The 11297-nt window shown below is 40.2% G+C and overlaps 1 protein-coding gene across 6 annotated transcripts in view; it reads left to right on the top strand.

The window, feature by feature from the left end:
• Positions 1 to 5195: 5195 nt before the first annotated feature.
• EYA3 (EYA transcriptional coactivator and phosphatase 3) overlaps positions 5196 to 11297 on the top strand; it is a 111908-nt gene continuing 105806 nt past the window's right edge. For 3 of the 6 annotated variants that reach the window (XM_032246568.1, XM_032246569.1, XM_032246576.1), the window contains exon 1: positions 5197 to 5365. The gene's annotated coding sequence lies outside the window, so the exon portion shown is untranslated. Of the gene's footprint in view, positions 5366 to 11297 lie in introns of all 6 variants that reach the window. The other 3 variants (XM_032246571.1, XM_032246570.1, XM_032246575.1) reach the window with 2 other exon arrangements.

Genomic DNA, 11297 nt, shown 5'->3' with positions numbered 1-11297 from the left:
TAAAGATAGTAAAGATAATGTACTCAGGAAACTGGAAATGCTTTGCTCTGAAGGTAGCAATGGTATTAAATATCTTACTAATTTGCATTTAGTCTACTCTAAAGGCATTTTGCTGGTGAAAGTTTGAACCAGACTGTGAAAAAGACTCTAGTAATCTCCAGGCAGGGTCAAGTAGGCAAAAGTGACCCATGTCTTTATTACAGTGATGACTAGATTGCTATAGATTTTAAACCCTATTAATTTATTTGTTTGTGGTAAAAACACATAAAATTTACCATCTTAACCATTTTTACTTATACAATTTAGTAGTGTTAAGTATATTTGCATTTCTATGAAACGTATCTCCAACCTTTTCATCTTGAAGAACTGAAACTCTGTGCTCATGAAAGAACTCCCTTTTGTCCTCTCTCCGCAGCCCCTTATATCCACCATTCTACTTTCCATATCTATGAATTTGACTAGTTTTATTTTGAGATGGAGTTTCACTCTTGCTGCCCAGGCATGATCTTGCTGCCCAGTGCAATGGCATGATCTTGGTTCACTGCAACTTCCACCTCCCGGGTTCAAGCGATTCTCCTGCCTCAGCCTCCTGAGTGGCTGGGATTATAAGCAAGTGCCATCACACCTGGCTAATTTTGTATTTTTAGTAGGTCAGGCTGTCTCGAACTCCCGACCTCAGGTGATCCAACCAGCCTTTCAAAGTGTTGGGATTACAAGCATAAGGCACCACGCCCGAACAAATTTGACTAGTTTAGATACCTCATATCAGACCAGGCGTGGTGGTTTGCCTCTGTAATCCCAGCACTTTGAGAGGCTGAGGCGGGTGGATCGTCTGAGATCAGGAGTTTGAGACTAGCCTGACCAACATAGTGAAACCTTGTCTCTACTAAAAATACAAAAGCTTAGCTGGCATGGTGGTGGGCGCCTGTAATCCCAGCTACTCTGGAGGCTGAGGCAGGAAATTACTTGAACCCAGGAGGTGGAGTTTTCGGTGAGCCAAGATCATGCCATTGCACTCCAGCCTGGCCAATAAGAGTGAGACTCCGTTCCCCCCTGCAAAAAAAACATACCTCATATCAGTGGAATCATACGGTATTTGTCCTTTTGTGAATGGCTTATTTCATTTAGCATAATATCCTCAAGATTCATCCATGTTGTAGCATGTGCAAGAATTTCCTTCCTTTTTTTTTTTTTTCTCTTTTTTTTGAGACAGAGTCTTGACCTGTCACCCAGACTGGAGTGTAATGGCACGATCTCGGCTCACTGCAACCTTCGCCTCCCAGGTTCAAACGATTCTCCTGCTTCAGCCTCCTGAGTAACTGGGATTACAGGTGCCTGCCACCACACCCAGCTAATTTTTGTATTTTTTAGTAGAGATGGGGTTTCACCATATTGGCCAGGCTGGTCTCAAACTCCAGACCTTGTGATCCATCCGCCTTGGACTCCCAAAGTGCTGGGATTACAGGGATGAGCCACTGTACCTGGCCAAATTTCTTTCCTTTTTAAGGCTGCATAGTATTCCATTGTATGTATCACATTTGTTCATACATTCATCCATCAATGGACGTTTGGGTTGCTTCCATCTCTTAGCTATTGTGAATAGTGCTGCTGTGAACATGGGTGTGCAAATATCTCTTGGAGACCCTGCTTCAATTCTTAGGGATATATACTCAGAAGAGGATTCCTGAATCATACGTTAGTTCTAGTTTTAATTTTTTTCAGGAACCACCATATTGCTTTCTATAAAGTTGCACCATTTTACAATCCTACCAACTACAGATTGCTTTTAGAGGACCAACGATCATGTATATCAAAAGAAATTGTCTCAAGTACAGTATAGAACATCAACGGAAATAAAATCCAGACCATTGTACTTCATATATGTCCATCAGGAGGGTTTTAATTATTAACTGTTATAGAACACTGATCATACATTCATCATGTCTTTTAAAAATGGAAATGTATACCTTAGAGGTCTTATTTTTATTATTTTATTTTATCTTTATATATTTATTTATTTCTGGAGACAGAGTCTCTCGCTCTGTTGCCCAGGCTGGAATGCAGTCGTGCCATCTCGGCTCTCTGCAAGCTCTGTCTCCTGCAGTTCTCGTGCCTCAGCCTCCTGAGTAGCTGGGACTACAGGCTCCTGCCACCACACCTGGATAATTTTTGTATTATCCAGGTTTTTGTACATCCATTTTTGTATGTTTTGTAGAGATGAGGTTTTGTCATATTGCCCAGGCTGATCTTGAACTCGTGACCTCAGGTGATCCGCCTCCCAAAGTGCTGTGGTTACAGGTGGGAGCCACCATGCCTGGCCTTTGGATTTTATTCTTAAATGGATGTAAGACCCTGGTGTGCCACCAAGATACAGCCTCTGCTCTGGGGAGGAATTTGCATGCTTTCTTATAATTCTGTTTAATTCTAAAATAGCTGCCACATAACGATATTTTGGTAAATAATAGAATGCATATATGATGGTGGTCACATGAGCTTGTATCATATTTTTACTGTATATTATCTATGTATTTATATGTTTAAATACACAACACTTGCCATTGTGTTACAATTTCATTCAGTATTCAGTACAGTAACATGCTGTATAGGTTTGTAGCCTAGGAGCAATAGGTTATACCATATAGCCTATATGTGTATAAATCCATTTTACAATGTTTGCGCAATGAATGAAACTACCTAATGAGGCATTTCTCAGAACATATTCTTGTCCTTAAACTGCGTGTATATGTATGTAAATGTTTTAGGCATAACTTTTCTGAGGCGATTGCATTGGTTACTCATGGGTTCCCTCTGGTGGAGTTGGTCGCTCAGTTTGCAGCGTTTCAGACCAGGAAAAACAAAGTAAATAGGCAATTAAGCCTTTCATTCAACAAACATTTACTGAGTGACTACAATGTGCCAGGCTCCATTCTGGTGTGAAAAACATCCGTGAACAAATAAAACATTCATGGACTCATGGAGCTTACATTCTGGTAGGGGGAGAGAGACATTAAGCCAATTTTACAAGCAACTTGCTGGATGGGAAAGTACAAGGAGGATGGTGGTGTTCCAATTTTAAATGTAGTCTCAGGGATGATCTCATTGAGAAAGTGACATGTGAATAAAGATGTAAATGAGGTGAGAGGGTGAATGATGCAGGTATCAGGGGAAGAGCACTCCAGGCAGAGGGATTAAAGAGCACAAAGACCCTGAGCCTACCTGCAGGTTTGAGGAATGGCAAAGGCCAGTGAGCTTTAAGGGGAAGGATGACAGAACGAATAGGAGTTGAGGTCAAAGCAGGGCTGTACTGGAGGTGTCAAATCTTGAGGGTCGTATAGGCCAATGCAAGAATTTTGTTTTTTTGCTCTGAAATAGGAATGCATTGGAGGAGGGACATGATTTGATTGGGGTTTTAACAGGAGCCTATTGCTACTGTATTAATAGACTGTGGAGGCCAGGTGTGGTGGCTGATTCCTGTAATCCCAGCACTTTGAGGCAGGTGGATCACTTGAGGCCAGGAGTTCAAGACAAGCCTGGCCAACATGGCGAAACCCTGTCTACTAAAAATACAAAAATTACCCAGGTGTGATGGCGGGCCCCTGTAATCCCAGCTATTTGGGAGGCTGAGGCAGGAGAACCCAGGAGGAACTGAGATCAGGCCACTGCACTCCAGCCTGGGCAACAGAGGGAGGTGACGTCTCAAAAAAAAAAAAAAAAAAAAGTGAGAAGGCAAGGGTATACATAGGGTACTCACAGTCACTGACCGACTGTGGCTTATACCATGGGAGGCAGCAAATGGTTAGATTCTGGACAGATTTTGAAGGCAGATCTCGCAGAACTTGCTCATGGAGTAGATGTGGGATGGGAGAGAGGAGTTAAGAATCTTAGTAAATGATGTTGCTTAGTACATTGTCATCGGAAGAGGTGTTCAAACATAGGCCAAAAATGTAGAAAAAATAGTGGTTTTTTTCTGGATTTTATTTGTGGTATTTGTGAGCTAATGAAAAATGTTTTTAATTTTTCTCATTATAAAAGGTTCACTTTTATATCTAATATTGTATTTGTAATTTTGGATTTTTAAATTTTTTTATTTTTTTTGAGACAGAGTCTCACTCTGTTGCCCAGGCTGGAGTGCCGTGGCACAATCGTAACTCATAGCAGCCTCCTTGACATCCTGGGCTCAGTTAGGGGCGTGGCACCACAACTGACTAATTTTTGTTGTTGTCGTTGTTTTGCTTTGTTTGTTTTATAGAGACAGGGTCTAACTTTGTTGTCCAGGGTGATCTCCAACTCTTGGGCTCAAGCAACCCCTCCCTCCCCTCCCAAAGTGCTAGGATTTCACACATGAGCCGCTGCGCCCGGCTTTATTTTAAAGAGGGTCTCCAAGTTAAACAAACGTCGTCTCTGCAAAGCCTTAATTCAACCTTGCTTCTAGCCCATACTTGGCTTGTGATTTAAAATTAACGAAGCATTTAATAATTTTGTTTCTGAAAACAATATGCATGAAGTGAAGTTCATTGCAAGCTTAATATAATATTAAGAATAAACTAAATTTGGGGATAAAAAGATCACCTTGGGGGCAGGGGCGATGGCTGATGCCTGTAAATCCTAGCACTTTGGGAGGCCGAGGCGGGCGGATGAACTGAGCTCCGGAGTTCGAGACCAGCCTGGGCAACATGGCGAAACTCCGTCTCTAGCAAAAAATACAAAAATTAGCCGGGCGTGGTGGTGTGCGCCTGTAGTCTTAGCTACTACAGAGGCTGAGGTGAGAGGATCACTTGAACCCGGGAGGCGGAAGCTGCAGTGAGCCGAGATCCCGCCTGGGCGACAGAGCGAGACTCTGTCAAAAGAAAGAAAGAAAGAAAGAAAAAAAGATCACCTTGGGCTAGCGTACCAAATGTCTTCCAAAACTTCCCACTCATTCTTCTTCCCACAGTTTTTCTAAATCTACCAAATGCATCCAGCATTTCTCCTCATGTTCCTTTTAGCGTCGTAGGGATTACGCGCATTTTTAAAGACGTCCTTAAAAGTGAGGGCTGTAGCAGCGTCAAGACAGCCCGGCGTTCACCCAGGCGCCGGCTGCCCGACGCGGAGGCGCCGAGCGGGGCGTGACCATGGGCGGGGCTTGCCGGGCCGCCGGAGTGGGCGGTGTCTAGGAGCTTCCCCGTCCGGTCAGGCTCCACACATGCGCCCAGAGGTTTCTAGTGGAACGAGGTGTGGATAGTGAGGTGACTCTGGCCGCTTACTTCCGGTTCCTAGGGATGCGCATCCGGGTCACGCTAACGCCGCGGTTTCCTCCGCTCGCTTGCTTCTACTGTGGGTTTGGACTGGTCTCCATGTCCTGCTGTGGGGCTTTTGCAGCCTTTGGGTGAGTCTCGGCTGCCGACAGGGTCTGAGCGCAGCTGGTCGCGTACAGCCTGAAGGGGGATGGATCTAGAGTTCTGCCTCCGTCCTTGTGGGTGGGGGTCTCTTCGCCTGTCCCTTGTCCCTGCAGTGCTTCACTCACCTCAGCCCTTTCCTTCACGCTGGCCTCGCGTTATTCGCCTCAGCTTAGCCTTCTCGCCTCCGTGCATCTCTCGCCTCGCTGTTTTTCCTCAGCCGCATCAGCCCTTTTCCAGCTTCGGTTTCTTGCCTTTCGCCTCAGCGCCTCTGTCAGCCAATGCCTCTCTGTTTTTCTCCTCCTCCCTCCTTTCAGCATCTCTTTTCCCTTACCCATGATCTGGGATCTCAGCGTTCTTTGATCCAGTGAGATTGCCCACCTTATTATGTTCGTTCTTCACCACTGAGAAACGGAGCCCTTTCTAGGGTCCTAGGTTCTTGTCCCCCAACTTTCTTCACCTTTGACCCTTCCTCCTGGGACTAGTAGGTGAGAGTGCTTCGCCTGGGATTCTCCTGCGTGACTTTAGCTAGAGGAGGGCTTTGCCAAAGCCCGGATATGGGAAGACATCCCCAGCCTTGGGGGAAGTTTTGCCTTAAGGTGCTGGATTAAGCTGAACTCTGGTAGCTTCCATAGTTATAGTACAACAAAGGCGTTCCTAGTTCTTCGCTGGATCTCAGTCTTGGGGCTTTCTCAAGAGCAGCTAACAGGTGGCAGGCACACGGTACTGCTAGCGGTTGGGCTGTTGTGATCTTTCTTGTTAATTGAGAGGTCATGAAGACGTTCTGTGAGTTTTGTGTTCCCGTGAAAATGGATGTGCACAGCTGAGGCAAAAATATGAATGTTCTGGGACGTCAGCTCTGCTTTTTGCATGGACTTTTCTTATAGGACACTTGTGATGATAGAAGACAGAATTTGTGGGGAGATCATTAGCCCCGATTTATTCTGTTGTTACCGAAAAGTGTTCTGCTAAAGAATTCACTGTAGTAATTTCAAAGTAATCTTCTTTAAACTCAGTATGCACATATGCATTGTTTTTTTCATTTTTACTGTGTTAAATTTTCTATTTGTCTTCCTCTTCCTTCATTAGTCAGACATTACATTACTTAGAATGTTTTCTAACTTTTGTGTTTTTTTTTTTTAACCATTTCCACCTTTGTTGTAAAACTATCATTCTCTCATTTTGAGACTTAGGGCATCTTTCTTAAATTTCCTTGGAGGTTTAAAGTCATTTATAACATGAAGGAATTGCATTTCATAGTGGTTAGTACCCCTTGCCCAAATTCTGTCATCTAGAGTATAGGCTTGGATAATCTTAATTTTTTTCCGATGTTCGCGGTGTGTATCTAGCACTTGATTGCAGAGGTTTTTGTGTGATCAGCTTCTGTAATCTATAAATTGTGCTTTAAAATGTAGTACTTAAATATGAACTTAAATACAACTTTAAGCACCTGCTTATCTTTTGGCTAATTAGTTATAGAAAAATTTCCCTCATTACATGATACATATACATACACATATACAAATGTATAGACCTTGGCTTATTTCAAAATTGGGCTCTCTTCAGCTATTTTTAAGAAGGGACTTTGGAGTTTGGCCATGTTAGTCGTAGAAGCCACATGGAAGGACCCTTCTGATTGGCTTTCAGGACTCATCTAACTGCTAAGTGAAGCCCCTTTGAAAGTTTCTTATATGTACGTCCTCCCCACCACCTATCTCTAGCTTCTGTCCAACGTCGCCTTATTGTTTTCCAGCCTTCAAAACTAACCCACACCCAGCTTCCTTACCTTTAGGTTACTCCAGCTGCTTCCTTACCTTCAGGTTTGTGGACTTCATTTAAGCCATGGGAATGCCAGGTTAATTAATGCAGATTAATATAAGAACATTAAGCCCCCAAAATGACGGGAAATCACCCTGTCTTCAAAACAATAGAAAATGATAAAATCTAGTTTTAAAGACTATATACCATTGTCACTAGTAAGAAGTGGCACTTTTCTTTACAAAACATACAGAAATTAGGGTTTAGGTCTGGCATGGTGACTCACACCTGTAATCCCCAGCACTTTGGAAGGCCAAGGTAGGGGTATTGGCCAGGAGTTCAAGACCAGCCTGGGCAGCATAGTGAGACAAAATTAGCCTGGTGTAGTGGGGTGTTCCTGTAGTCCCAACTACTCAGGAGGTTGAGGCTAGAGGATCACTTGAGCCAAGATTTTGAGTGAGCTGTGATAACATCACTGCACTCCACAGAGCAACAGAGTGAGACCCTGTCTCTTAAAAAAAAAAAAAGGAAATTATGACTTAAAACAGTTAATCTTTTTCCAAGGTCATTTCTTTTTAAATCAAGAAGTCCTGCACATGCTCTCAGAGTAGTGGGTGTTAATTCCATTAAAGCTGTAGGCTGGAAAGCACAATAGAGGATTTAGTGGGTCATTTCAGTATATTCATGTCATATATGAGTGAGACTATTAGGATAAGAAATCTATGACACAGATTTTAAAATCCAAAGCTGAAGTCATTTTTGCCTTCGAAGAGGGACTAGAGAAATAAACTTTTGTGCAGAAGTAGAAGTTGAAAAGTTTTAGGAGTCTTTCTCTTTTTTTCTTCTAAAATGACTTTGGCCTATATATTCTGCACTGAAACCATTAAATGAAATGAACATCCTGTGTTGTCATTGCAGCAGTTGTGTTCATGCTGTTGATCCTCAAGCCTGACCCTCCACCTAGCTGCCAAACCAACCAACCAAACAAACAACAACAAAACACCAAAAACTAGAGACAGCTTAGTGTATGTGTGTGTGTGTGTGTGTGTGTGTGTGTGTGTGTGTGTGTGTGTTTTATAGCTCAGGAAAAAAGAATTACTGTTGGTTTTCTATAGAAATTTCAACTTTAGTTTGTAACCCTGAGGGCTCAATTTAAAATACGTTTCTTTCCACAGAAACTGGATAAAAAAAAGAAAATAAAGAAATTTAAAAAATAAATAAAAATAAAATACATTTCTGCATATCAGTTTTATGCTTACTAACTTTTCTTATTTTGGTTTGATTATTTTTGCTTATTTTTTGTCATTTTATTTGCTACTGTACTTTGTCATACTTTTTTTTTTTTTTTCGATACTTGAATCCTATGCTGTTTTAAAGGAGATGTAGTTTTGTTTGTTTGTTTTTCTTTTTTTTTTCTCAAAACAAAAAAAAAACCTTGCTTTGTTGGCCAGGTTATAGTGCAGTGGTGTGATCTTGGCCCACTGCAGCCTCGACCTCCTGGGTGAAGCCATCCTCCCACAGCCTCCAGAGGAGCTGGGACTACAGGTGATGCCACCACCCCAGGCTAATTTTTAAATTTTTTTGTAGAGGCAGGGTTTCACCATATTACCCAGGCTGATCTCAAACTTCTGGACTCAAGCAAGCAATCTGCCTGCCTCTGCTTCTCAAAGTGCACAGATTAAGGCATGAGCCACCACCCACAGGCAGAGGATGTAGTTTTGAAAATTTAAGAAACAAAGTATACCTCCAACAAGTCCTTGCCACTTGTACCTTGTAGCGTTATGGTTTCTTATGGTTTCTGTGCTTCGCTTAGACTGCTTCATGACTTGGTTTTTTTGTTTTGATTGTAAATAAAAGCCTCATGGAACTTCTTTTTAGGTAGTAGTTTGTTCAAAAGATATTTCCGTTCTGCATATAACAGGATACTTTAGCTCATGTATGATTTAAATGGAGAAGAAATAGTTCAAAATAGAAATGTATATTTTAACATATTAGGAACAGTTAATTCTTCCCATATATTCATCTAATTGGTTTATACCAAAAGGTTGAATTTTTACATTGACAGTAAAGTGGAAAATAGGTGGACTTTCTGTTTTCTAGTTAACTTAAAAATACAAGGGAATATTCTTTTTTTTTTTTTTTGAGACAGAGTGAGACTGTCTCCCAGGCTGGAGTGCAATGGCTCGGTCTTGGCTAACTGCAACCTTTGCCTCCTGGGTTCAAGCGATTCTTTTGCCTCAGCCTCCCGAGTAGCTGAGACTACAGGCACGCACCACCATGTCCAGTTAATTTTTGTATTTTTAGTAGAGATGGGTTTTCACCATGTTGGCCAGGATGGTCTTGATCTCTTGACCTTACGATCCACCTGCCTCAGCCTGCCAAAGTCCTGGGATTACAGGCATGACCCACCGTACCCGGCCAAGTGCATATTCTTTTGCAAAGTGTATGGCTTAACCTCTAAACTACCCTATTGATACGGGTATCCTTTACTGACAGAGAACATAGCAAATAATGGAACATATCATCATCCTTGATATTTTAATTTAGTTCCATCCACCTAAGTCCTAGGGAAGCTAATTATTAAATGTAGAAATAATTTAGCCATTTTCTGTTATTTACAGTATATTTTAAAACAGCTATTTAAAAATATGGGCGTCCTAAAATTTGTCTTTACTGTTTTCTCATTTAAGTATGCAATATTATTTTGAATCAGAAAAGGAATGTCTATTTTAAATAGTACCAACTTACTGTAAATAAGTTAACAGATGAGCCCAAGGCAGTCAGTGCTTAATATCTTGAAGATCTTACTACAGATTGTGTTGGATGCACTTTAACTTATTAGCTTGGTTAATGTTTGTAGCAGTTAGATGGTTTTCATTTTCTCCCCTAGAAAATAATTAGCAATATTCTTTGTAATACATTTATTTCAGCAAATATTGTGTAGGTATCTACTGTGTACAGTTAAAGTAATACCTATTTAGGCTATTTATGTGATTAGGTAATATTGTATCAGGCTGATATTTACACTTAAATTCTGAATTTGATCTTATTTGTACATAAAACGTGACAACATAATTAGAATTAAACTTAACATAAAATAATATTCTTTCATTATAGATACAATAAAATAATTTTCACTTGGTAAACTTTTTCACAACTAAACCATGAAAATCTGTAGTGGTAAAACAGTAAAAATAAAAGTGAACTTTACATAGCACTTACTATGTACCAGGAGCTATTCTAAGGTGTTTACATGTACTAATTCTTTAATTTTTGCAGCCCTATGAAATAAGGGTACTATTATTATTATCTCCATTTTACATATAAGGAAATCAAGGTAAAGAAGTTAGGTAACTTGCCCAATGTAACACAACTAATTATCAAAGAGCTGGATTTGAACTTAGTCCTTCTGGCTCCCGAGTTAATCTTTTTTGTACATGGGTCTACTTCTTTAGTGATTCCTTTCTTTATACATTGAGGTTTAAAATCTAGTTTCTCTGAAACACAAAAGAATACTGCTTTTGGTTAGGAACCTTAGGGGAGGGTTTTACTTGGCTTTTTTACTAATGCTGGCCTAAGGCAGATTTCAAACCCTTTACTACCGATGTTTCTAAGATGACAAAACCATATATTAAGAAAGCAAAACAGGATCAAATTCCTCCACCATTAGAAAAATTATCTTATGGAAGTTAATTACTTTGGCATTATTTGGAGATAAGTCATTATTTTTAATAAAATGGCCCCTCCAACTTATTTTTTTTATCTTCAGAGTATTAAACTTAGGTAATAGTCTTAAAATACTTAAATCTTAACATTCCCATATGAATTTAACAACTTTGAAATATAAAACAGAAGATTAACACTGAAATGTCTGAATTACCACTGGTCTCATTTCCAAATTTGAAAATCTGTGTGAAATTAAGTATATTCATCTCTTTAGGACTGTCGTGTTTAGAGTAGTATATTTAAATTAGTGATTTTATTTTTACCTTAGAAAAGATGAGGGGAACTTTCACAAACCAATTACTTTCTAAATGAAGAGATGCAAATAATAGTCATTTAGAATATTATTAATCATATTAAGAGGATTCTTTTGTGCCTTTATTATGCCCAAATAAAAAAATTTTTTTTTTTTTTTTTTTTTTTTTTTTTTTTTTTTTTTTA

This window comes from Sapajus apella, unplaced genomic scaffold, assembly GCF_009761245.1.
Source record: "Sapajus apella isolate SASKATOON/1434 unplaced genomic scaffold, GSC_monkey_1.0 scaffold62, whole genome shotgun sequence".
Classification (NCBI taxonomy): Eukaryota; Metazoa; Chordata; class Mammalia; order Primates; family Cebidae; genus Sapajus; species Sapajus apella.
Note: the sequence above shows the minus strand (reverse complement) of the source record. Positions and strands in the feature narration are given on the sequence as shown.